Source organism: Moschus berezovskii, chromosome 17, assembly GCF_049115385.1.
Source record: "Moschus berezovskii isolate FMDL1 chromosome 17, NW_MosBer_1.0, whole genome shotgun sequence".
NCBI classification, from domain to species: Eukaryota; Metazoa; Chordata; class Mammalia; order Artiodactyla; family Moschidae; genus Moschus; species Moschus berezovskii.
In genome coordinates, this window is record NC_142476.1 from 40,542,609 (window position 1) to 40,569,302 (window position 26,694).

Here is a 26,694-nt window from a genome sequence, read left to right on the forward strand (position 1 = left end):
CAGGCTTAATCTGATATGCTTATTTAAAAAAAGGAAAAAATTATCTCCTATCTCAAACCATATACAAAAATTATTATGAACAGACTAAAGACCTGAGAGTAAAAGGTAAGACTCATAAAACATTTGGAAGACAATACACGGGGAAATACCTTTATAAACTTGAAGCAGGGAGGAAGTTCTTAAAAAGAAATAAGTGCAAACTATTCAGAAAAACTTAATAAATGACATTAAAACTAAGAATTTCTGTTCATTAAAAAAAACTAGAGTGACAAGACAAGCCACAAACTGGAAGTGGATAGTTTCAACACATCTAACTGACAAAGGATTAGTATCAAAACAAAAAAACAGGGAGAAAAAAAGTCTCCATATAATAAAAAGACAACTCAATAAAACAATGAGAAAAAGATTTAAGCCGTTTTTTCAGGGAAGCTGAAAGATGAATGATCCATTAGTGCATGAAAAGATGCTCAACCCACTAATAACCATGAAGATGCAAATCAAAACCACGTGAGGTACCACTGAGCTTCCAACAGATTAGTAAAAAGGTTTAAATCTGATGATACCATTGTTTGGAGGATGTGAAGCAGGCAGAATTGTCAGCTGAGTAAACTGGGGAAACCACTCTGGGAACAACTTGGTATTACTGTATTTAGTCAAACTGAAGATGCATATACCCTAGGATTCAGTCCTCCTCTCTGGGGTGTATCCTAACAGGCTGCACACGCATGCCCCAGGAATGGTCACAGTATCACTGTCTGTCTCAGCAAAATACTGAAAACAAATGTCCATCAACAATAGAAAGGATATGTAAATTCTCATACAACAGAACATAACTCACCAGTGAAAATGAAATACACCTATATGCAACATGGATTAATCTCAAGAACACATGTTAAGCAAAAAATTTAGATCACTGAGAAAAACAAGATGATGTACTGAGTTCAAAATCAGGCAAAATTAAACAATAACATTGTTCAGCAACACAAACACATGTGCTAAAACTATAAAGAAAAACAAGAGATGGGAATTCCCTGGCGATCCAGTGGTTAAGACTTGGCACCTGCAGTGCCATGGCCTGGATTCAATCCCTGGTCAGGGAACTAAGATCCCACAAGCCATGGGGCCAAAAAAGAAAAAACACTAAAAAAAAGAAAAGAAAAGCATGAACACAGTAAAAGCCAAATCCAGTGATTACACTGGGGTGGGAGTGGGACAGGATCAGGGAGGGGTACTTCAAAGGTAATGGTAACATTCTTTAGCTAAAGGAGGTGATGGGTATATGGGTGTTCCTTGTATGCTTATCCTTCAGGTGGTATGTATTTGTTTCAATCTACTCAATATTTAACAAGACAACTTACAAAATTAAACAATGTTACTTCTGACTTTAAGCCATGATTTGAAGCATTAACTTGGGCAGCTGACTTGAGTTACACTCAACCAGGAAAGTCCCTGACAGGGGCCCACCCAGCCCTGAGACTACAGAAATGAGAAATGCTTCACCACCCAGGCTCCTGAACTGGAGACAACTTCCCACTGGGCCCTGGAGCCTTCCATTCAGGACAGGAAAGGTACTGCTTAGATGAATCAGGTCAGGAGAGGAAGTGGGGTGGGTGGGGTAGGGGGAACAGGTTCTACTGCCAGACCTTTTAAGACCAGAAGCTGAGTACATTTTTGATGTGACAATGAACCCACCAAGGCTGCTTTCAGGCTGGGTCCAGACTCTCAGCAGCAACTGCCACCTCTGAGGCTCTGCATGCTGCTCTTTAGACACGAGCGAGCAACTCTCAACCCTAACCATGCCCTCCGCCTCCTTCCTTTGAAGCTCAAGGCTGATCTCTTCAATTCCTAACAAGCAGGTGTGAATGTAAGAGCCCTGGCTTTCTGTAGCATCTGTGACTACATCACTGAGGTCAACCGTAGGTAGCCCTCAGACTGTTAAGCTATTGATACCCATGAGGACCTCTGAGAGTGCCAGACATCTATGCTGACACTGAACACACACACCTGGAGCAAACGCTAAAATCACTTGGTGCTAAAATGCCTACTCTTTGTGACCTCTATTATTTCAATCATTTAAAAATGTGGCTGGCAAAAGAAGTAGATTTTGGTAAATTATGGTGTCTAGGACAATATGCTTTGTACACAAAATGTACTTGGAGTTTTTCGCTTCCTGTGAGGTTGGAGACCCGCCCTTTGGTGGTGTCCACTACCCGGCCAGACACCAGGTCTGAGAACCTCTGTGCCACCCGTGTGGCACCATCCTTGGGGGGATTCCAGGACGGTAAAGAGTGGGACAACTGGTCTTTTTTGTGGCAAACTGTTCGAACTGAAGCTCTGTCCACAGAGGCTGCCCTTTTGGCATTCTAGACTGAATGCTCAGTTTACGTGCAATAAAATCAAGCCACCTGACACTTTAACATGTCTTTCCTGTATACACACACAGGCATGCATGTACACAGAAGGGCCCGGGCGCGAGGACACACAGATGCAGTTAACAGTTATCTGGGACAGGAACCGGGTCAGACATAAGAGGGTCACTTACTTTCCTATCCTAAGCCCTTTTTTCTTCCTTAACTCTGCACACTTTCTTTCTTGACCCTCATAGGAGGTTGTTGTTAGGTCATCCTCTCCTAATTAACACACAGTAACACTAGATACCGACTGTGGACTCAACGACTAGATAAAGCATTCTACATGCATTACCTCATTAATAATTCTACCCAATAAAGCTAGCGTGAGGTCATCATTATTCCCACTACACACCCCAGGAAATGGAGGCTTAGAGAGGTCAAGTACTTTGTCCAAAGGCACACAGCTAGTAAGTGTAAGGACCAGGTATGTTAGGCTCAAGTATCTTTGACTTAGAAGTTCATGCTTCTAACCAGCACCCCGTACCCTAGAAATTCTGTTTTTTGTTGTCTAGTCGCTCTGTTGTGACCGACTCTTTGCAACCCCATGGACTGTAGCCTGCCAAGCTCCTCTGTCCATGGGATTCTCCAGGCAAGAATCCTGGAGTAGTATTGCCATTTCCTTCTCCAGAGGATCTTCCTGACCCAGGGATTGATCCCATGATTCCTGCACTGTCAGGTGGATTCTTTACCACTGAGCCACCTGGGAAGCCCATACTGTGATCACCCACGTGGCTAAGAGTGCCTTGATCCTGGGATCCATCTCCCTCATATCCACACCCCGAACCCCCAGTGCAGTATCTCACACATCAGGCACAAAAAATAGTGTGTAAGCAAGCCTCAACTCCCTGGACCCAAGCAACACGAATGACCCAAAGCCAGAGGAGCCTGCTTTAGGGGCCCAGGGAACACACCCCACCCTGTTTCAACAGTGAGTGGACTTCCCTCAGGCCTAACCATCAGAGTCAGCAATCCAGTCACACTGAGAACAGAACAGGTTCTCTCAGTCAGCTTGCCCTCCAGCAATGGAACTGTTGTGATTTCTCCTTTGGTTGTACACCAGAGGCTGGGGTTTGGGGACACGTTGTACAAAAAGATGTATCTTTAAACATATTAGAACCTTAAAAGGAATGGGTATGTGCTCCCTACTCTGTCTTTCCCTCTCTGCCATACAGAGTGCAAATACAATGGCAGAATCCAGAGCAGCCTGCTCAGTCCATGAGATGGAAGCCGGGGTTTGAGCAAGGAGAGCCACATGATCAATGGAACCTTGCTCCTGAAGGACTCTGCAGAACAGAGTGAGCTACCCTGACCAGTCCTGGACTGCCTACTCCCAGACTGTTAAGGGACAAGAATAAATTTCTATTTCCTTTCGCCACTACATTTTGGAGCATTTTAGATTGTACTTAATTAAAACAAGGTGTGAACACTGCCCAGGGATTAATCTAGCATGATCTTTGTCAGCAAAATGACAACAATATTATCAACATTCTCCTAACCAAACTAACTAGGATTTTGTCATTACTGTACACTTTTAAAGAAAAAGTTGTCTTGAAAGGGTGAGTTGAAGCACACTGCGCCTAGAGAGAAGAGGGACAAACAAACTCACCTCCTGGTTTGTTTCATCTTTGAGTCTTAACAGACATACCTCAGATTTCCAAGTAGCCCAGGCTACTCTGTTCCGACAGTTTGTCTGGGGAAACTCCAGCTTGGCTCTCCTCCTCCAGCTCATTACCTGAATCAAAGACCAAGTGGAAAATCTGATGAGAACCTGCAGGATTCTAAGAGCTGCTCTTGTATCCACCAAATACAGGCAAATGCAGAGCACTAAGCACAGAGTCTGGCACAAAGGGAGTGCTCGATAAATGTTACACTGGATTGTGACTGGGCTGCTGCATGCCAGACCCTGTGCTGGACAGCTGGGACACAAAGATGAATAAACCAAGTCGCAGTTCCTATACTCGGGAAAGCCCCTATACTCGGGAAAGCCTGCTGACCGAAAGGCATAACACAAGGTTGACAGGCAACAGCAAGGAGTCTGTGCCCATTAGTCTTACAGCACTAGCATCCCCAGGAACGCCCCAGACCCCGTGCCTCTCACTCCAGACCCTCACCCAGGTGACACATCCCTTCCCGTAACTGTAGTGACGTTTGATGGATGCTAGCCCACCAACAGACAGTTCCACTTGAATGTTTTACAGGCACTAACAACAGACATGTTCAAAACAAAATATATCTTCTCTCCTTAAATCCCCTCCCTATCCTGTTCCCTATACCACTGAGCAGCATCGCCATTCACCAGTCAAAGATTCAGAGCCAACCCTGACCTCTCCCCCAGCCCCTAAATCCCCCATCTAAGTCATCACCAACTTTGGTCAAGTTTACCTCCAACACACCTCTCCCCACCTTCTGCCTCTAATCTAACTCAAGGCCATGGTCATCTCTCAACTCCACAGTTCTAGTAGCCTCTTAACTGGCCTCCAGACCCATTCCCTTTAATACAGTCTTCACTAATGTGATCTTTCTAATCCACAAATCTGATTCTTAAATGCGTTCTCAATAAAATAAATTGCAAGTCCACAGCTAGGTTTAAAAACTTCCCTAGGGGAGATTCCACTACAGGATCCGTGGTTGGGGAACTAAGGATGCCTCATGCCCCATGGCTGCTTTCCCTCCCCAAAACAAGACCCCTGAAGACCAGACCATACACTAGTATCTTTCATCTCTGTCCCTAGGCAGCTTTCTCACACATTCCATCTTCAACTGAGAGCACTCTTCCCCTTTTCTGCCTGCACTCTCCAAGCATCCTCCAGTTCTGTTCCTGGGGAACAGAAGCCTTCCTGGATTTGCCTAAACTGAGTGAGGTGCCTCTACTCAGTGTTTCCAGTGTTTTCTGCTTTTTATCCATCATATCAGAAGTGCCTACATTTCAGTATTTCTCCCACGTGAGTTTCTGAGCTCTGGGTGATGATGATGATACAAAAAATAACAGCAACAAGCACAGGCAGCATTTACTTTGTGTCAGCAGGCCTTCTCAGCACTTTACACAGATTATCTCATTTAACCTTTATAATCGTTCTAGGAGGCAGATTTTATTCTCAACCCTGCTTTAAGGATAAGAAAACCGAGGCTGGAGGCGAGGAATCAACGTGCCCAGGGACACAGTTGGCAAGCACCGAGACAGGATTCGAACCCGGCTGCTTGGCTCCACAGCCTACACTCTTTAACCACTCGCTCTATCCTCTGAACCCATCAGGAGTTGAACTACCGTCTGTGGAACGAATGAATGAATGAAATGATCTCATACGCGGGCAGTAGCCGTCTCCACCACGACAAATTCCTCCTAGGTCCTCACAGGCATGTGTCCTCCGGCCCCGCCGGCCAAAGTGAGCTGCGCGGGCACCCCGCCACCTCGCGGCCTCAGAACGCCCACCCGCCGCGGCACGCGGGGTCAAGGGGCGGTGACAGCCGGGCGGCGGGGGCGGAGATGCTACCAGCTGGGGTGTCACCCAGCCCGGAGGCGACTCGCGCTCCCTCGCCGGAACGGCGAGTCCAGTCCGCCCGCCCACTATCCGCCCGCTTGCCGGGCAGCGCCCCCCACCCATTTGTCCTGCACCTTCATGTTGTGCGGGGTCCCCTCAGTCCGGGTTCCCGTCCCAGTCCACTTCCCTCCCCTCCCCCACACAACCGTCCCCGGCGTCCCGCCGCGTCCCATCCTCCGCCGCCTCCGCCCGACTGCTGGGACTCCCCCGGCCCCGGGTGCTTGCTGACCCTCACCTGCCATGTCCTGGACCCCACCGCAGAGGGAGGTGCATCACGGCCGCGAGAAGGCCGGGGACGGCACCTCAGAGCAGACAAAGGGCGCCGCCATGTTAGAGTCGGGCGGAACCGACCTCGCTGGCTTCCCGGCTGCAACTTCCGGCGCATGCGCAGTGCCCGTCCTAGGCGTAACTCGCGGACTGGCGCATGCGCATAGTAATCCAGAAGTTCTGTAAAACAAGTCAGTCTGTCAGTTCAGTAGTTCAGTTGTGCGACTCTTTGCGATCCCATGAAACACAGCACGCCAGGCCTCCCTGTCCATCACCAACTCCCGGAGTTCACTCAAACTCTTGTCCATCGAGTCGGTGATGCCATCCAGTCATCTCATTCTCTGTCGTCCCCTTCTCCTCCCGCCCCCAATCCCTCCCAGCATCAGAGTCTTTTCCAGTGAGTCAACTCTTCGCATGAGGTGGCCAGAGTATTGGAGCTTCAGCTTTAGCATCAGTCCTTCCAATGAACACCCAGGACTGATCTCCTTTAGAGTGGACTCTGCGCTTATAAATTCTCTCATTTGCCTAGAAAATCCCATGGATGGAGGAGCCTGGTAGGCTGTAGTCCATGGGGTCGCTAAGGGTCGGACACGACTGAGTGACTTCACTTTCACTTTTCACTTTCACACATTAGAGAAGGAAATGGCAACCCACTCCAGTGTTCTTGCCTGGAGAATCCCAGGGATGGGGGAGCCTGGTGGGCTTCCGTCTATGGGGTCACACAGAGTCGGACAAGACTGAAGTGACTTAGCAGCAGCAGCAGCAACCTTTCCTTGGTTTTCTTTTTCAAATGTAAAAGTAACAGCTTCTACGTATCCAGCGCTTCCTGTGTGCCAGGCACTGTGTTAACCACTTTACGTGCATTATCTCAAATCCTCTTACCATCATACGATAATATTTTTCTCCCATTTTTGAAGAAGGGAAAACGGAGTTTCAGGGTAAATGAGTTGCCCGTTGTCACGCGTCTTACAAATGGTGAAGCAGAGATGTGAATGAACGTAGTTGTGGCATCAAAGCTGTAGGACCACAGTTATGTTTTTCTACCTTCTGAGTTAAACGTTACCCCTTTCCCTGTTTAGGGGATATCCAGGATTCAGTTCAATTCAGTCGCTCAGTCGTGTCTTTGTGACCCGTGAACCGCAGCACGCCAGGCCTCCCTGTGCTCCCTGTCCATCACTAACTCCTGGAGTCCACCCAAACCCATGTCCATTGAGTCGGTGATGCCATCCAACCATATCTCCAGTAGCATATTGGGCACCTACCGACCTGGGGAGTTCATCTTTCAGTGTCCTATCTTTTTGCCTTTTCATACTGTTCATGGGGTTCTCAAGGCAAGAATACTGAAGTGGTTTGCCATTCCCTTCTCCAGTGGACCACATTCTGTCAGACCTCTCCACCATGACCCGTCCATCTTGGGTGGCCCCACATGGCATGGCTTAGTTTCATTGAGTTAGACAAGGCTGTGGTCCATTAGCCTGTGTGTGAATGAGGGTGCCTGAAAACAAAATTTGCCTTGCAGACTTTACCAGCTCCTCTGTGGTGTCTTTCCAACTTTTCAGCACCACCAGTTCATTGACTTTTCTATTTCCCAATAGTTCTCCTTTCTTCATTTTTGACCCTATTTATTTTCATGATCCATAATTTTAGCAACACCCCTGCAACAACCTTGATCTCCTTTGCTCTCTTCTCTTTTTGTTACGTGGATTTCGTAAGAATTTCAACCCTGGATGAATCCAACTGCTCCTTTTTCCCTTTGCCAACACCTAAAGAGCCAAACTCAACTGGAGAAAGTACCCAATGGGACAGACTGTTCTCTACAAATTCATGACTGCCAGCCTTAAGAGGGACTTCAATAAATGTCAGTCTGGCCAGTTCTGCTGCTGTCTTCACAATAACTAGAGAAACTAAAACACTCAGCAACAGTTGACTTCACCCTTTCTTTTACAGGAAAAATAATAATAGCAAATCTGATAGGAAGCCTCTTATCTTCCCAATGCTAAACATATAAGTTTCTACTTCGAAGTCCATCTGTGTTGGATGTAGTCAGTTGAGACTTGCAATCCATTCCTTTCAGAATCTAAAAAGTTAAAATTTTATTTTCCAGACTCAGTAGCAGTTAGAATCCCAGGTACAGGTAGGTTCTGCCAATAAGTAAGATTTGGAAGACGTTGGCCTGATGATGTTAGCCGATTTTTCTGGCAAGAAAGGTCAAGCAAATGTGGGGTGTTGCAGCCAGCAGTACATCATGGCCTGTCTCCAGCTTCTTGAGTGTTCATAAGTATATATGAGATGGAGGCCACCAAACTCAGCATTCTGGTGCCTAGAGCCAGTGTCTAGTCCCAAATCTAGATCCATAGACACTTGCTGTGGCGATGTGTTTGTTTTTCCAAGTCTTAGAAATCATGCCTTCCTTTATTTAATGTTTATTTTTATGCATTTATTTGGCTGTGCTGGATCTTCATTGCTGGGTGGGCTTTCTCTAGTTGCAGCAAGTGGGAGCTATTCTTTGTTGTGGTTCATGAGCTTCTCATTGAGGTGGCTTCTCTTGTTGGGGAGCCCAGGCTCTGGAGCTCGTAGGCTTCAGTAGTTGCAGCTCCTGGGTTCTAGAGCACAGGCTCAATAGCTGTGGCGCACAAGCTTAGTTACCCCGAGGCATGGGCGTCATGTTTATTTTTACCTTTTACACCATGACAACAAAAAGTACACAGTGGAGAAGTGAATAGTTACATAAATTAATCAAAGGCCTAAAAATGCAATTGAGAAGATGAAAATGAATAAACAGTTTTAAAAAAAAATCAATCTAAACCCCAGAGGGAATTAATTATAAAGTGATCCACAAGAGAAATTGGGAAAATCCGCTAGATGCAGGCTAAACATCCAGTCTCCAGTTATGAGGATAAAGTCAGAATCCGGACACGTGTTCGTTATACCTGCATTTCAGCTCACTGTTGGGGAGCAAGTGGTTGCAGGTATTAAAAAAATCACATTAACTGTATTTATAATCACACATTCACTCACTTTTTAAGACAAGTGGTTTTATAATTCATAAAGCAATTACCCAAAACTTACAAAAGACAGCCCTCTTGGAGCCATGAGAACATCGCCAGCCTCTCCTTCCTGGGAGACCTCCCACCGTGACTGGGCCCAGGCACCCTGTTCATTAATCTCAGGTTGGCCATTCTTACATTTAGAAGAAAGTGACTTATCTTTCCCCAAAGGTGCTCCAAGTAGGCTAGAGGGCTCAGCCCCAGAGTCTGCTCAGTTGATGCTGGGAGCCTGAAGAGGAAGCTCAGGTGTGAAAACTGATTCTGGCAGAAAATGAAAAAAATCTGGAAGACCCCACCAACTTGACCAAGAAGCTACACTTGAGCCCCACAGGTTTGAAGCTGCTCTGTATTCCAAAGGACTCCAAGGCAAAGGGAAGAAAAAAAATTAAGGTCAAGGTGGGGGGTTGGAATTTACACTTATGAAAGGACACCTGAAGACTCACTGCAACCCCGACAAACCTTGGATGTTAGGCAGAAGCCTCCTAAGTTCCCATGTTGTATGACCGTGGATCAGAAAGAGGCAGAGCCACAGACAGGGGGTGGGCCAGTGGGTGCCAGGGGCTTCCTGGGGTGAGAATGTTCTACAGTCTGCTGGGTGCCCATGGACCCATGCACTTGAAGCAGGTGAGAGGCGTCCAAAGAAAAGACATTTCCTCCTACGTGTCTGGGAAGGATCAGGTGAACCCAGATTTCCTGCGCTACAGCTGACAGTTCCCTCAGGGTAGGTGATAGCTTATGGTGAACAGTGTTGGATTTGTGATCTCCAAAGAAGAAGATTTAGCTTCAGGACCAGGGAATAGGTTTGATCACTCAAGAGCTTTTGTGTAGCAGAGTTTTATTAAAGTAAAAAAGGACAGAGAACACTTCTGACAGACATCAGAAGGAGGATGGAGAGTGCCCCCATCCCCAGTCTTAGCAAGGGAATTATATACTTTTTAATTGGTTATTACAATAAATCAAAAGGATGTCTCAAGTCTTAAAGATATTACTAGACCCACTCCCATTATATACATTTTAAGATAACAGGATTAGTCAGAAGGTTTTCAGGAAGGAGAAACATGTCCTCAAGCAGGATACATTATTGTTATATAATCCTTACTAAGGAATAAAAATGTTTGTCCTTTCCTCCTCCTTGAGAATTCCAGACCCCTATCTCCTCTGTTTGGAGAAGGAAATGGCAACCCACTCCAGTGTTCTTGCCTGGAGAATCCCAGGGATGTGGGAGCCTGGTGGGCTTCCGTCTATGGGGTCACACAGAGTCGGACACGACTGAAGTGACTTAGCAGCATCTCCTCTGTGAGAGCCCCAGACCCCTTTCTCCTCCTTGGGCACCCTGGACTTCTTATCAACTTGCCTAGAAATTGACTCTATCAGAGGGAAATGCAAACCTCACCAGGTGGGCCCATCTGGCTCTATTCACAGGCTGGGCCACATCAGATAGGTGTTCCTTGGCCATGCTTGTTGCTGTGGGCCTGAGGCAGGATCCTCTCCCCCCTCAATCCCACTCCTGCCTGTGGATAGAAAACCAAAATTAAACCCTCTAATGCTTCCCTGGTGGCTGAGGCAGTAAAGAATCTGCCTGCAATGCAGGAGACCTGGGTTTGATCCCTTGGTTGGGAAGATCCCCTGTAGGAGGGCCTGGCAACTCACTCCAGTATTCTTGCCTGGAGAATCCCATGGACACAGGAGCCTGGTGGGCTACAGTCCATGGGATCCCAAAGAGTCGGACACAACTGAATTACTAACACTTTCAGTTTTCACTTTCAGTTAACAAACTGCTTGGATGCTAAAAGGACTATACGCCTAAACTCCCTGAGGGTTTAAGAACCACAGAGCCCCAGGCTCCAGCCCAGAGCAACACCGGGCAGGGCCCACAGGTGTCCCAGGGCCCATTGATCCCCACCAGCAGCTCGGCCTCCATTCCCAGCTCTGCCCAACAACGGGCATTTTCTCTCCCCTGAAAATTTGAACATTTACTGAATGTTTTTTTTTTTTTAATTTTTAGCGGCACTGCGTGGCTTACAGGATCTTTCCTCCCAGACCAGGGATGGAACCTGGGCTGTGGCAATGAAAGCACTGAGCCCAAACCACTGGACTACAAAGGAATTTCCTTGAATATTGTTTTACCTTTGGATTACATCTTACTATATTTTCCTAGGTTTGCATTGCAGGTTAAAAAAACCACCACTTTCTGCAAAAGTAGGCATTCAGGGTGCAGACTTGAGTTTTCAGCTCTCACCTGCTGTATCCTGAGTACATGGACAAAACGTGGGGCTCTTTGCCCCACTTCTGCCCTAGTCAGCAGGCCTTCCACACTGCCATTCCCTTAGCATACAGAGACCCCAGCCCTTTTCCCATCCCCGCCGCCCCAGGCAGACCCTCTGGCTTTATTGGCCAAGGGCTGACTTGGGTGGAGCCAACACAGTGCCAAGCACAGCCATGTCTTGCCCCGTCGAACCTGCATCTAGAAGGCAGAAATCCCACCCAAGTGAAGCCAGTAAACTGACAAGGGTCCCTCCCAGTGCCTTGTGAGGGGCACCGACAGGCAAGTCTATGGGGATGACTTCCCAACCGTGGGCACAACCGTCCCCTGGACTGAATGCTCCGGAGGAGACCATGGACATGTACAGTCACCCCGAGAGGGAAGTCTGAGCCCTCAGAAGCTGGGTTCTGCCCCTCTGTTTAGGGCCACCAGGGACACTCACAGAACCCTTCCAGATTTGATCTTAAATGTGTAAACGCTGCTCATTCCCAAAAATAGCTCTGCCATGAAAGGACCTAATGGACAGTAATTAAGGGAGTACTAACCAGTGAAGCCAATGGCAAGCCACTGCAGTACTCTTGCCTGGAAAATCCCATGGATGGAGGAGCCTGGTAGGCTGCAGTCCGTGGGGTCGCTAAGGGTCGGACACGACTGAGCGACTTCACTTTCACTTTTCACTTTCACACATTGGAGAAGGAAATGGCAACCCACTCCCGTGTTCTTGCCTGGAGAATCCCAGGGACGGGGGAGCCTGGTGGGCTTCCGTCTATGGGGTCACACAGAGTCGGACACGACTGAAGTGACTTAGCAGTAGCAGCAGCAACAAGTAACTATAACCTGTTTTCATTTCTCTCATTGAGTTTAAGAGTTTTTAAAAAACAAATGGTGCTAACTAAACAATAATCTTCAAAGATAGACAAATCTCAGGGTAAGTGGTGGCAGTAAAGAATCTGCCTGCAATTCAGGCGACCCAGATTCTATCCCTGGGTTGGGAAGATCCCTAGAAGAAGGGAATGGTTACCCACTCCACTATTCTTGCCTGGAGAATTCCATGGACAGAGGAGCCTGGCGGGTTATAGTACATGGGGTCACAGAGTTGAACATGACTGAGTGACTTTCACTTTTTCACAAGATAAGCTTGTCAACGGGGAGAGCTGGCAGTACAAGTACCAAAAGCCTGGAGTTAGGGTCACAGCTTTTCTTTGGGGATGTGCCTCTTGGCAAGGCCAGGGCAGCTCTCACTGCATGGACCTCAGGGGAGGAGACACGAGAGCCCATCACCTCCCAGCGGAGACCAGAACTCGGCAGGCAGTTCCCCACAAGTGCTCAGAAAGTGTTACTCACTCACTCAGTCGTGTCCAGCTCTTTGTGGACCTACAAACTATAGCCCACCAGACTCCTCTGTCCATAGGATTCTCCAGGCAAGAACACTGGAGTGGGTTGCCATTTCCTTCTCCAGGGGATCTCCCCGACCCAGGAATCGAACTGGAGTTTCCTGCCTTGCAGGTGTATTCTTTACCAACTGAGCTACCAGAGAATCCCCCAATGGTTACAATATCCATGTAATAATGGATCGTTTGCATTTTCCCAAGTTTAAAAACTTCTGTGCATCAAAGGGTGCTATTCAGAAAGTAGAAACACAGCCCGCAGAATGGAAAGAAATATTTGTACATGATATATCTAATAAGAACCTGTTCTTTAGAATACGTGAAGAACTTATATAAATCATCAACAAAAAAGACAACCAAAATTTTAAAACGGAAAAGAACTTGAACAATGACCAGAAAAAATGTAAATGATCAACAAGCACATAAAAAGATGTATTCCATGAAAAAAAGAAACCCAAAATATGGATCCCCTGGATGGGATCCTGGGGCAGAAAAATGTAGAATGAAGGGAACCTGCATACAGTATGGATTTCAGTTTTTAGTAAGGTATCCAAATTTGTTCATTAATTGTGAGAATTCTGTCGAAAATTAGGATGAGAGGTGAAATTAAAAAGTCAAATGAGAAAAAGCTATTGCATCAACCCGGAAATTTACAATAAAACGGTAATTTCCTAATGACAAATAAATGAACCTAAAATATGGAAAATACAAACAGAACGATTTATCATCCTATGACCTATCCTCCTGGCTACTCCTCCTCTGGTTGTTCTGGGATTTCCTTCTCCGGGGACATAGAGGAAACAGACACGGAGTGACTGGGCAGCTCCCCTTAGATCTGACCCCACCCAGTGTCTCTGCCCACCCCCAGGCATGCCCACTCAGTGAGGACACTGCGCCAGAGGGAGTCTCGGGAGTCATTGGTCTTGATGTGTCGGGACTTTTTTTATTACCATGGACTAGACATGCTTACTCAAGTAAAATAAATTAATATTATTTTAAATGATTGCTGTTGTTGTTTGGTTGCTAAGTCATGTCTGACTCTTTTGTGACCCCATGGACTGTAGCCTACCATGCAAGAATACTGGAGTGGGCTGCCATTTCCTTTTCCAAGGAGCCTTCCTGACCCAAGCATCAAATCCACATCTGTTACATTGGCAGACGGCTTCTTAACCACTGAGCCACCAGGGAAGCCCATTTTTTGATAGAAATAAGTTAATGCTTACAAGAGACAAGTTAAGAGTAGGCTTGGAGGTGTCAAGTCCAAGGGCTCACATTCATGTAGTGTGACCTGGTCCTTCTCCAACCACCGGTCCTGCTGAGTGATTTCGGGGCCCCATTCACGGCACAGACTCTCGCTGCATCCAGGACCTCAAGCAACTCTGGGATGTCAACCACTCAACATCCGTTCTACTGGGAACGGTTTCTCCTTCCCTAGGACTCCATGAAAATGCATGACTTTGAATGCCTTTGGTGTGGTTTGGGTCACGTTCTCATCCTTGCACCAATTGCAGCAAGCAGAGGACTGAAGCTGGGATTGGCTGGACAAACATCATACACCCATCTTCCAGCTGAGTGGAACACAGGGCCAGTCCCCTGAAATTGTTTGGACTGGAAGCAGGTGAGAAGCAGTTCCCACGGGAAAGATTGAGGTTCTTTACTTGGACATGAGGACAGATACTGGCTTGGGGAAAGCAGCAGATTCCACATCACTGGCAACCCACTGCACAGCCCAGAATTTGAACCCCAAGGTTAGAAAGGATTCACATAAGATGGGGAAGCAACCCCTCTGATGCCCAGGCTATCCTCCCACAACAGCAAGAAGGTCTCCCATTTTCTGAAAAGCAAGGTTGATGATGGTGGTAAACTCAAGGGTCCTGCCTTGGGTCCTAGCATCTCAGAGACCGGCCCAGAATAGCCCACATGCCCTTGAGAGGCACACGGACCTCGTTCTTGCTCCTGGGAGGTGGTCACCCAGGATTCATGCCTGCCCCCTGACTACATTAGTCATCAAGCCCTGAAGAACAATATTGCTCATTTTTATAGTCTATTCCCTCCCCTTTACAAAAAGCAGCTACCAAATGCTAGGGTGGTAAGGAAACTCTTGCTCAGTGGAGTACTGGAAGGGTCAAGGATGATTCAGTACCACAGAGCCATAATCGGCCAGCTCCCCAAAACCACATGGGTCATGTAGCTTTCCAACACCACTCAGCCCCTGGGAAATTGCCTGGTGGGAGACCCAGCTGCTCCCCATATCATGACTCTTAATGAGTATGAAAGTCAAAAGTTTATAATGACTGGAAGGCCAAAGATTTTCAGGGCTGCAGTCTGCGTTTGGTTCTTGTGGCCTGGGCACACTCAACACTTGTATTGTTATTACCCCTGTGGACAGGATAGAAGGCTAGGAAGGAGGAGCCCTTTTTCTAAACCACACGGATGTCGGTAACATAAACACGCCAAGGGCCTGTGTGTGCTGTCAGGGTGGTTGTTCACTTGCCCAGCAGCCTGATCACCTCAGTAACTGGTCATGGGGGCTTGACAGGGGCCAGGTTGACTGGAGCTGGAGAAGCATGGGTGCCTTCCTGAACGGTCAGGTGAAGTGCTGTCCTTGAGGCCTCCAGAGATGGAGAGGGAAAAGAGGGATGAGCGCAGTTCATGCTTGAATCTAACTCTGTTGTCATTCAGTCACTCAGTCATGTCCAACTCTTTGCGACCCCATAGACTGCAGCGCTCCAGGCTTTCCTGTCCTGCACCATCTCCCGGAGCTTGCTGAAACTCATGTCCATTGAGTCCGTGATGCCATCCAACAATCTCATTCTCTGTTGTCCCCTTCTTCTCCCACCTTCAATCTTTCCCAGCATCAGGGTCTTTTCCAATGAGTTGGTTATTTGTACCAGGCAGCCAAAGTACTGAAGCTTCAGCCTTAGAATCAGTCCCCGCAAAGAATATTGAGGATTAATTTCCTTCAGGATTGACTGGTTGAATCTCCTTGCTGTCCAAGGGACTCTCAAGTGTCTTCTCCAACACTGTTCAAAAGCATCAATTCTTTGGTGCTCAGCTTCTGTATGATCCAACTCTCACATCCATACATGACTACTGGAAAAACTGGAGCTTTGACTAGACAGACCTTTGTCAGCAAAGTAATGTCTCTGCTTTGTAATATACTGTCCAGGTTGGTCATAGCTTTTCTTCCAAGGAGCAAACATCTTTTAATTCATGGCTGCGGTCACCATCTGCAGTGATTTTGGAGCCCACGGAAATAAAGTCTCTCACTGTTTCCATTTTTTTCCCCATCTATTTGCCATGAAGTGATGGGACCGGATGCCATGATCTTAGTTTTTGGAATGTTGAGTTTTAAGCCAACTTTTTCACTCTCCCCTTTCACCTTCATCAAGAGGCTCTTTAGTTCCTCTTCACTTTCTGCCATAAGGATGGTGTCATCTGCATATCTGAGGTTATTGATATTTCTCCTGGCAATCTTGATTCCATCTTGTGCTTCATCTAGCCCAGCATGTCACATGATGTACTCTGCTTATAAGTTAAATAAGCAAGGTAACAATACACATACTGCTTTCCCAGTTTGGAACCAGTCTGTTGTTCCATGTTCGGTTCTAACTGTTGCTTCTTGACCTGCATACACAATTCTCAAGAGGCAGGTCAGGTGGTCTGGTATTCCCATCTCTTGAAGAATTTTCCACAGTTTTTTGTGATCCACACAGTCAAAGGCTTTAGTGTAGTCAATAAAGCAGAAGTAGATGTTTTTCTGGAATTCTTTTGCTTTCTCTATGATCCAATGGATGTTGGCAAAGAATGTTCTGGTTCCTCTGCCTTTCCTAAATCCAGCTTGAACATCTGGAAGTTCTCGGTTCACATACTGTTGAATCCTTGCTTGGAGAATTTTGAGCATTACTTTGCTAGGGTGTGAGATGAGTGCAGTTTTGCATCAGTTTGAACATTCTTTGGCATTGCCTTTCTTTGGGATTGGAATGAAAACTGACCTTTTCCAGTCCTGTGGCCACTGCGAAGTTTTCCAAGTTTGCTGGCATATTGAGTGCAGCAATTTCACAGCATCATCTTTTAGGATTTGAAATAGCTCAGCTGGAATTCCATCACCTCCACTGGCTTTCTTTGTAGTGATGCTTCCTAAGGCCCTTTTGACTTTGCATTCTAGGATGTCTGGCTCTAAGTGATTGATCACACCATCATGGTTATCTGGGTCATTGAGGTCTTTTTTGTATAGTTCTGTGTATTCTTGCCACCTCTTATTAATATCTTCTGCTTCTGTTAGGTCATACTATTTCTGTCTTTTATTGAGCCCATCTTTGCATGAAATGTTCCCTTGATATCTCTAATTTTCTTGAAGAGATCTCTAGTCTTTCCCATTCTACTGTTTCCCTCTGTTTCTTTGCATTGTTCACTTAAGAAGGCTTTCTTGTCTCTCCCTGTTATTCTTTGGAACTCTGCATTCAGATGGATATATCTTTCCTTTTCTCCTTTTCTTCTTTACTCAGCTATTTGTAAGGCCCCTTCAGACAACCATTTTGCCTTTTTGCTTTTCTTTTCCTTGGGGATGGTTTTGATCACTGCCTCCTGTACAGTGTTACAAACCTCCATCCATAGTTCTTCAGGCACTCTATGAGATCTAATCCTGTGAATCTATACTGTTACCTCTACTGTATAATCATAAGGGATCTTATTTAAGTCATATCTGAATGGTCTAGTGGTTTTCCCTATTTATTCAATTTAAACCTGAATTTTGCAATAAGGAATTCATGATCTGAGCTACAGTCAACTCCTGGTCTGTTTTTGTTGAATGTATAGAGCTTCTCCATCTTTAGCTGCAAAGAATGTAATTAATCTGATTTCGGTGTTGACCATTTGGTGATGTCCATGTGTAGAGTCTTCTCTTGTGTTGTTGGGAGAGGGTGTCTTCTATGACCACTGTGTTCTCTTGGCAAAACTCTGTTAGCCTTTGCCCTGCTTCATTTTGTCCTCCAAGGCCAAACTTGCCTGTTACTCCAGGTATCTCTTGACTTCCTATTTTTGCATTCCAGTCCCCGATGATGAAAAGGACATCTTTTTTGGGTGTTAGGTCTTGTAGATCTTCATAGAACCATTCAAGTTCACCGTCTTCAGCTTTAGTGGTTAGGGCATAGACTTGGATTACGGTGATATTGAATGTTTGCCTTGGAAACGAACAGAGATCATTCTGTCATTTTTGAGATTGCAACCAAGTACTGCATTTCAGATTCTTTTATATAGAACCATAAAGACACTGAATGCCAAAGCAATGTTGAGAAAGAACAAAGCTGGTGGTATCATGGACGCTGATTTCAAACGATATTACAAAACTATAATGATCAAAGGGCTTCCCTGGTAGCTCAGCTGGTAAAGAATCCATCCGTAATACAGGAGGTTTGATTCCTGGGTCAGGAAGATCTCCTGGAGAAGGGATAGGCTACCCACTCCAGTATTCTTGGGCTTCCCTGGTGGCTCAGATGGTAAAGAATCTGCCTGCAATGTGGGAGACCTCGGTTCGATCCGTGATTTGGGACAATCCCCTGGAGGAGGGCATGGCAACCCACTCCAGTGCCATTGTCTGGAAAATCCCCATGGATGGAGGAGTCTTGCAGGATACAGTCCATGGGGTCTCAAAGATTCAGACATGACTGAGCAATTAAGCACAGCACAGCACACACAGTGATCGATACAGTATGCTATAAAAACAGACACATGAACCAATGAAATAGAACAGAGAGCACAGAAGTAAGCCTGTGCGTATATAGTCAATTCATTTATGACAAGATGCCAACAGTATCCAGTAAGGAAAGGATAATCTCTTCCATGATGGTTTTGGGAAACATGGTCAGTTGCATGTAGGGAGGGAAACCAGACAACTGTCTTACGCCAGACACAAATACTGATTCAGCACGGGTTAAAGACGTTAATGTAAGACCAGACACAGGCTCCTAGAAGAAGACATAAGTGGTAAGCTCCTTCAAATCCATCTTGGCAATGACTCTTTGGATTTGACACCAAAAGCAACAAATGTAAAAATAAACAAGTGGAACTATATCAAACTGAAAAGCTTCTACACAACAAAATAAACCATCAACAAAATGAAAGAGCAGCTCATGGAATGGGAGAAAATACTTTCCAGTCACACATCTGATAAGGGGTTAAAATCCAAAATAGATAAAGAACTCACACACACAAAATGAGCTCATAGATAGAGAATAGATTGGTGGTTGCCAAAGGCAGGAAGTGGGGGGATGGGCAAAATAAGTGAAGGGGGTCAAAAGGCACAAACTTCCAGTTATGAAGAAACAAGTCACAGGGATGTAATGCACAGCATGGTGACTATAGTTATTAATGATAATACTGTATTACATGTCAAAGTTGCTGAGAGTGTACATCTTAAAAGTTCTTATTCTAAGAAAAATATAGCGTACAGTTGCATGTTGAAGAGGCAGGTATTGAAGCCGTGGGCACATTCTTCAGGAGTGCATGTAGAAGGTGGCAGAGGAGAGAGTGTAGGAAGGAAACAGGCGGTGCTCAGGCGCAGAGGGAAGCCAGAGGGGCACTGGCAAGAGCACCACCCCACGAGGGTGTGCAGTCAGGAAAGCTGCCCGGAAGTCATGGGGGAGGAGGCTGAGAGGGACACGGACTGGCAGCATGGAGGCTGCCGATAACCACCCCAGGGCCTGCCCACAGTGGTGGGACGTGGGGGAGGTCAAGGAATGGATGTCACCCTTCCGAGGAAGGGGTGCACAGAGAGGGCTGCAGGAAAGGCTCTGATGCCCTCACCCTGCACACAGCAGCCGTGGAAGTCTGTTGAACTGAAACGCTTGAAGGCAGAGAAACAGACTGGCCTGTGAAGAAAGGTTAGCAGCCAGGGAGTTTCCCTGAATGAAGGGCTCCTCCAGCAAAAGCCCCGCCACTGAAAGCTTCCAGATAATCCTGGAAGTTCCCCGGGTCTCCCCTTCAGTTCACATTCTCACTGCACCTTGGCAGTGCAGTAGGCCTCCATTGGTGACCATCATAGCTGTCCTGATTGGGGTGGAGGCATGAGAGGTGTGTAGCCCCCCAGGCCTGAAGCACCCTGCTTGTGCCCAGAGCCCCCAAAGCCTCCATGAAGCAGCACCCTTGGTGTCACCCTCCAAGAAGATGGTTATGTGCTGTCTAGATGCCAGGCCACCCTCCCCCTCTCCCCGTGTTCCCTCTCTGTTCTCCCCAAGCTCACCTTTCCTCTTTTGAAAAAAGCTACATTCCTTGCCATAGGCAGTGGGGACCTGGAAAGCTCCCAGAAGCATCTGAGCTCTTATCCTGCCGGCAAGAACACCACGGGGCCCAGGACCACACTGACCACTACGTCTTCAGCTCCTGTGTGGCATGGTGAAGGCAGGAGATCAAATTGGCCCGAAGTTAACAGGTTCCCAGATCCCCAGCAGGACCATCAGTAGACCTGGCTGCTTTTGCTGGTGTCTGCAGTACACCTGCCCCAGGTGTCCCAGCCCGAGCACTCCCTACCGTTCCCCCCACCATGAGAGTGCCTGCTCATCTGGCTTTTCCTTATCTGCTGCTTTTTCTCAGCTTGTCCTGCTGGTTGCAGGAGCTTCTGCTGGTCTCTGCACGCTGCTTGTTGGCTCATGAACCCACTGTCCTCTTGCCTAGAACTTGAGCGAGGAGTGTTATGTCCTTTCTCCTGCTTTTCCTCCTCTGGGATTTATTAACTCTCTCCCTTCCCTGGTGTCTCAAGGTCTCATTGCTAGGAAACAAGAGGGTCTGTGAAGGACTGGAGGAAGGACAGTGGCACTTGGGATTCTGCGTGTTAGAGGACGCAGGGCGGGGCGGGTGTCAGCCTGGCTTTTGTTGAGAAGGCGGAGCACCTCTGCTCATCATCTCGGGATGGGGACTGGTCGGAGCTCAAGCTGCTTTTCTAGAGATTGTGGTAATTCAGGAGGAGGAGCTGCGGTGGGGGGCAGGGGCCAACACACACCTGACTTGGATCATGGAGAAAGCAAGGTTGTTTCAGAAAAACATCTACTACTGATTTCATTGACTATGCTGAAGCCTTTGATAGTATGGATCACGACAAACTGTTCAAAATTCTTAAAGAGATAGGAGTACCAGATCACCTTACAGGTCTCCTGAGAAACATATATGCTGGTCGGGAAGCAACAGTTAGAACTGGAAATGGAACAATGGACTGGTTCAAAATTGGGAAAGGAGTATGACAAAGCTGTATATTGTCACTTGCTTATTTTTAACTTTTATGCAGACTATATCATGCAAAATTCTGGGCAGGGTGAATCACAAGCTGGAAACAAGATTTCCAGGAGAAATATCAACAGTGCCAGACATGGAGATAATACCACGCTAATGACAGAAAATGAAGAGGAACTAAAGAGGGTGAATGGATGAGGGTGAAAGAGAAGAGTGAAAAAACCGGCATGAAACTCAACATTCAAGACACTAAGATGACATACAGATGTGGAAAATGGGAAGCAGTGTCAGATTTTATTTTCCTGGGCTCCAAAATCACCATGGATGGTGATTGCAGCCATGAAATTCAACGACGCTTGCTCTATGGAAGGAAAACTATGACAAACCTAGACAGAGTATTCAAGAGCACAGACATCACTTTGCCCATGAAGGTCCATACAGACAAATCTGTGGTTTTTCCAGGAGTCATGTACACATGTAAAAGTTGAATCCTAAAGAAGGTTGAGAGCTGAAGAATTGATGCTTTCAAATTATGGTGCTGGAGAAGACTCCTGAGAGTCCCTTGGACTGCAAGGAGATCAAAACAGCAATCCAAAAGAAAGTCAACCCTGAATATTCATTGGAAGGACTGAGGTTGAAGTTGAAGCTCCCAAACTTTGGCCAGTTCAGTTCAGTTCAGTTCAGTCGCTCAGTCGTGTCCGACTCTCCGCAACCCCATGAATCACAGCATGCCAGGCCTCCCTGTCCATCACCAATTCCCAGAGTTCACTCAAACTCATGTCCACAGAGTCAGTGATGCCATCCAGCCATCTCATTCTCTGTCGTCCCCTTCTCCTCCTGCCCCCAACCTTTCCCAGCATCAGAGTCTTTTCCAGTGAGTCAACTCGTCGCATGAGGTGGCCAAAGTATTGCCACCTGATGCAAATAGCTGACCCATTGGAAAAGACGCTGGTGCTGGGAAAGATAGAAGGCAGGAGGTGAAGGGGATGACAGAGGATGAGATGGTTGGATGACATCACTGACTCAATGGACATGAGTTTGAGCAAGCTCCAGGAGTTGGTGATGGACAGGGAAGCCTGGCGAGCTACAGTCCATGGGGTTGCAAAGAGTTGAACACGACTGACAGACTGAACTGATACAAATTTTAGGATTCTGTTTCTATTTCTGTGAAAAATGGCATCAGAATGTTGATAGGAATTGCACTGAATCTGTAGATTGCATGATGGATACATGCCAGGTACTTAGGAGTTGAGAGTGAAGGAACACAACACACCTATGACTTCTGCTGTTAGTAATACTACTTAATCTCCCTCTTCTAGACTGTCCTCCACTCCCACATCCACATAAATCACCTCAGTTCATCCTCAGGCTGGGATCCCAGCCGTCCTTGGAGACCCCAGGGGATGGCATTGGAAAGGGGTCCAGAGACCCACGCTCTTTGGATGCTGGTCCAGTCTCCAACTAGGCCCTGCCTTCATTTTACATTAGTGTATGTAAATGCACACTATTGTGGAGGATCATGCTTTTAGCTGGAAAAAATTTCTAAAAAGTCAAAGATAAGGCTGAATACTGGGCTTGTGCAAGGGGAACTGGAGCCAGAGGCTCAAGGAGAAGGTTATCCCGAGCTGTTTCCTCTGCTTGTGAGGGGCACAGGCAGACAGCATCAGAGGTGACCAGGCCCAGGAAAGATCTCAGACCTGAGCTGGACCGGAATTTGGCCTAGAGAGGGACTTCTCAGCGAAACAGACACAGCTGTAGTCTAGATGACTGCAGCCTGAGTTTCCCCATCAGTGGAATCCCTGGACTGCACAAAGGGGCTTGTGGGTGAGCACTGTGCCAGCCACTAGGGACACTGGGATCCTTGGCCCTGTATCTGGTTTTGCCTGTTGTGACTTGAAGCAGGGCCTTCAACCCTCCAGTGCCTCGAGAAATGCTGGGGAAGAGCAGCCTGAGGACAGGAGGGCACTAGGTCACGCCTCTCTGAACCCAAATTTCTCCTCTTCAGAGGCAGGGATTGGAGAAGATGCAGGCGGAGGACCCTTCTCACCCTCAAATCCGTGAGGTCCAAAGAGACCCTGGCTCCCAGGAGTCTGGTGAGTCTTCAGGGCCACTTGATACCGGTTACCATTACCCTCTTTGTGACCAGGAGATGTGCCCACATCAAGGCCCCTCCTTCTGGTCACAATTTTAGTTCAGTTCACTTCAGTCACTCAGTCGTGTCCGTGATCCTAGGACTGCGGCATGCCAGGCCTCCCTGTCCATCACCAACTTCTAGAGTTTACTCAAACTCATGTCCATTGAGTCGGAGATGACATCCAACCATCTCATCCTCTGTCATCCCCTTCTCCTCCCACCTTCAATCTTTCCCAGCATCAGGGTCTTTTCAAATAAGTCAGTTCTTCACATCAGGTGGCCAAAGTATTGGAGTTTCAGCTTCAAAATCCATCCTTCCAATGAATATTCAGGACTGATTTCCTTTAGGATGGACTGGTTGGATCTCCTTGCAGTCCAAGAGACTGTCAAGAGTCTTCTCCAACACCACAGTTCAAAAGCATCAGTTCTTCAGCACTCAGCTTTCCTTATAGTCCAACTCTCACATCCATATATGACTACTGGAAAAACCATAGCTTTGACTAGATGGACCTTTACTGGCAAAGTAAATGTCTCTGCTTTTTAATACGATGTCTAGGTAAGTCATAACTTTTCTTCCAAGGAGTAAGCATCTTTTAATGTCATGGCTTGAGTCACCATCACGCTTTTAAGAAATCCCCAAGAAACAGGGCTGCTGTGGCTCGGAGTGCTAGGTCCATGTGCCTGCCTGACCCTTAAGCTTCCCTCCCACCTAAGCTAGATGACTGAGGTGCTGTTGCCTCCCACCCTCCTCACACCCCTATCCTGTCCTTAGATGCTGTGAAGGTGTTAGTCACTCAGTCGTGCCTGACTCTTTGCGACCCTATGCTCCTATGATCCATAATACTGCAGCGGGCCGGGTCTCTGTCCCCTGTCTGCACCTAGAAGGCACCTCCCACCGGATTTCCCGGAGGGAGACGGGTCCTCTGCGCAGGCTCCCAGTGCCGCCACCAGGGGGAGCTGCCTTCTTGAAATGGCGCTTATTTTTCCCGGATTTGGGGCAACTCTGATGAAAGGTTGACCATAAAGTCCCACTGTGCGAGTTGGACTATAAAGAAAACTGAGTGCCAAAGCACTGATGCTTTTGAACTGTGGTGTTGGAGAGGACTCTTGAGAGTCCCTTGGACTGCAAGAAGATCAAATTGGCAATCCTAAAGGAAATCAACCCTGAATATTCAGTGGAAGGACTGAGGCGAAGAACTGACTCATTAGAGCAGACGCTATTGCTGGGAAAGACTGAAGGCAGAGGAGAAGGGGACGACAGAGGATGAGATGGTTGGATGGCATCACTGACTCAATGGACATGAGTTTGAGCAAGCTCCAGGAGTTGGTGATGGACAGGGAAGCCTGGCATGCTGCAGTCCATGGGGATGCAAAGAGTTGGACGGAACTGAGCCACTGAACTGATACAAATCTTAAGATTCATTTCTTATTTCTGTGAAAAATGGCAACAGAATTTTGATAGGGATTGCATTGAATCTATAGATTGCATCATAGATACATGCTAGGTACTTAGGATTTGAGAGTGAAGGAGAACAACACACATATGACTTCTATTAGGAACACAAGTTCACGTCCCTCTTCTAGACTTCCGCCACTCCCACCTCCACATAAATCACCTCAATTCATCCTCAAGGCTGGGATCCCAATCTTCATTGGAAACCCCAGGGGATGACATTGGAAAGTGGTCCAGAGGCCTATGCATTTTGGACAGTGGCTCAGTCACCAGCTAAGCCCAGCCTTAATTTTATATTAGTGTATGCAAATGTATAGTATTGTGGAGGATCGTGCTTTTAGATGGAAAAAAATTCTAAAAAGTCAAAGAGAAGGCTGAATACTGGGCTTGTGCAAGGGGAACTGGAGCCAGAGGCTCAGGGAGAAGGTTATCCCGAACCATCTCCTCCACTTGTGAGGGGCACAGGCAGGCAGCATCAGAGGTGATCGAGCCCAGGAAAGATCTCAGACCTGAACTGGACCGGAATTTGGCCTAGAGAGGGGCCTCTCAGCGAAACAGACACAGCTGTAGTCTAGATGACTGCAGCCTGAGTTTCCCCATAAGTGGAATCCCTGGACTGCATAAAGGGGCTTGTGGGTGAGCACTGTGCCAGCCACTCGGGACACTGTGATCCTTGGCCCTGTATCTGGTCTTGCCTGTTGTGACTTGAAGCAAGGCCTTCAACCCTCCAGTGCCTCGAGAAATGCTGGGGAAGAGCAGCCTGAGGACAGAAGGGCACTAGGTCGTGCCTCTCTGAACCCAAATTTCTCCTCTTCAGAGGCAGGGATTGGAGAAGATGCAGGCAGAGGACGCTTCTCACCCTCAAATCCATGAGGTCCAAAGAGGCCCTGGCTCCCAGGAGCCTGGTGAGGCTTCAGGGCCACCCGATACCTGCTCCAATCACCCTCTTTGTGACGAGGAGATGTGCCCACATCAATGCCCGTCCTTCTGGTCACGGTTTTAAGAAATCCCCAAGAAACAGGGCTGCTGGGTGCAGGGTGCTAGATCCATGTCCCTGCCTGCCCCCTGGGCTTCCCTCCCACCTAAGCTAGATGACTGAGGTGCTTCTGCCTCCCACCCTCCTCGCACCCCTATCCTGTCTTTAGATGCTGAAGGCCTTAGTCTCTCAGTCGTGCCTGACTCTGCAACCCTACGCAGCGGGCCGCTCTCTGTTCCCTGTCTGCACTCAGAAGGCACCTCCCACCGGGTTTCCCAGGGGGAGCCGGGGTCCTCCGTGTAGGCTCCCAGTACCGCCACAAGGGGGCGCTGCCTCCTTGAAATCGCGCTTATTTCCCCAGATTTGGAGCAACCCTGATCAAAAAAGAAAAAAGAAAGAAAGTGAAGTCAAGTTCAGTCGTGTCCGACTCTTTGCAACCCCATGGACTGTAGCGTAGCCTACCAGGCTCCTCTGTCCATGGAATTTTCCAGGAAAGAGTACTGCATTGGGTTGCCATTTCCTTCTCCAGGGGATCTTCCTGATCCAGGAATCAAACCGTGGTCTTCCGCACTGTGGGCAGACGCTTTACCGTTTGAGCCACCAGGGAAGCCCAACCCCGATGAAAGGTTGACAATAAGGTCCAGTTTGCGAGTTGGACAATAAAGAAAGCTGAGCGCGGAAGCACTGATGCTTTTGAACTGTGGTGGTGGAGAGGACGCTTGAGAGTCCCTTGGACTGCAAGGAGATCAAACCAGCAATCCTAAGGGAAGTCAACCCTGAATATTCTTTGGAAGAACTGAGGCTGAAGCTGAAGCGCCCATACTTTGGCCACCTGATGCAAAGAGCCGACTGATTGGAAAAGAGCCTGATGCTGGGAAAGATTGAAGGCAGGACGAGAAGGGGATGACAGAGGATGAGATGGTTGGATGGCATCACAGACTCGATGGACATGAGTTTAAGCAAGCTTGGGGAGTTGGTGATGGACAGGGAAGCC

General features: G+C 47.4%; 1 protein-coding gene across 3 annotated transcripts in view; it reads right to left on the minus strand.

Moving 5' to 3' along the window:
* ZBTB17 (zinc finger and BTB domain containing 17) overlaps positions 1-6,237 on the minus strand; it is a 28,145-nt gene extending 21,908 nt beyond the window's left edge. Inside the window, exons 1-2 of one of the 3 annotated variants that reach the window (XM_055419289.2) lie at positions 6,186-6,237; positions 4,057-4,143 (exon numbers count right to left, since the gene is read on the minus strand). The gene's annotated coding sequence lies outside the window, so the exon portion shown is untranslated. Of the gene's footprint in view, positions 1-4,017; positions 4,147-6,185 lie in introns of those variants that run through there. The other 2 variants (XM_055419290.2, XM_088845351.1) reach the window with 2 other exon arrangements.
* Between the last annotated feature and the right edge of the window lie 20,457 nt (positions 6,238-26,694).